Raw genomic sequence first — 1,359 nt, forward strand, 5'->3', positions numbered from 1 at the left:
CAAGATTTCAGAGAGAGAGAGAGAGATTTTAGAGAGTATTCATGGTGAATATCTTACAATGGTTATATTGAAAGATCAACTTCCGATTTTTACAATGGGAGAGCCCTCTATATATAGAGGCTCTTGGGTAATGGGATCTTATGACAATATACCTTCTCCATTATCTCCAATATACCTTCTGTGGAGAAGTTTCTCAAGATTTGTTCCTGAGAAGCTTTTGTCACAGAGAAGCCTGTACATAGCAATTCCAGGAACTATGATGGCGCAATCATACTGAACAGAGAGCGCCCATATGAACCACAGCATTTCTTCAGGAATTTCACCTTTGATGGTGGGTATGATATGATAAGGTGTTTTCGGGTGAAAATGTTGAGGTTTTGCTGTGATTTGGGTAACAAGGAGGAGCCTGTGTAACCAGTAAAACAGGCATTCTTCGGCTAGGATCTTGACTTCAGTAGCAGTCCTAGGTCGAAGGGAAAAAGGAAACGGTCCAGGTTCTCTTCTATAGAACTTGTGGTCTTGAGGGCAGTCTGGAAGAGGGAAGGTTGGTGGTGAAGCTCTATTCATGGTTAGGATGTGAAGAACTCTGGGTGGAAGTTCTTTGGTTGGTCTGGAAAGATAGTCAGCTATGGTGTTGTAGTTTCCCTTGATGTGTTTTACTGTGAATTTATAGCGTGAAAACCAATCTTTCCATCTTAGAAGTTGTGAGTTTGGTAGTATCTTCCCTTTGGTATCCAGCATGGATGGAAAGGACGTATTGTCCATTTCCACAATGAAATGATATGCACTCAAGTGAAAACTGAACTTCTCAATTCCTCTTTTGACTGCGAGGATCTCCTTGTATGTAGCATGGTAGTGTTTTTCTGACTCCTTGAACTGTCCGCTAGCATGCGCACAGTAGTGTCTTGTTCCATCAATCTCCTCAAGGAGTACAGCTCCCCAGTAGTTATCACTAGCATCAGTTTGCAAGATCCGTTGTCCATTGCTAGGAATCTTCAATGGTGGGGGTTTCTGTGCTACTTCTTTCAGGTGCTTGACAGCTGTCGTCTGTTCCGGGCCCCAAGGTGGGGGTTGCTTTTTTAGTAACTTTGACAACTGGCTTGTGTGTCTCGTCACATTCGGAAGAAAATCACGGATGTAATTGATGATGCCTAAGAACTGTTGAACCTGCTTTGTCGTCAGGTGGTCATCAGGAAAGTTTAACAGTTCCTTTGAGATGTGCTCTCCAGGCTGGAAAAAACCATTATTGAAAGTCATTCCCAAAAAATCAATTTGGGCCTGACCAATAAGGCTCTTTTTTTCGGATAGCATTATTCCATATTTTTCCACAATTTCAGTAAACTGGATCAGAAGGGCCTG

This window comes from Arachis stenosperma, chromosome 10 (genome assembly GCF_014773155.1).
Source record: "Arachis stenosperma cultivar V10309 chromosome 10, arast.V10309.gnm1.PFL2, whole genome shotgun sequence".
Classification (NCBI taxonomy): domain Eukaryota; kingdom Viridiplantae; phylum Streptophyta; class Magnoliopsida; order Fabales; family Fabaceae; genus Arachis; species Arachis stenosperma.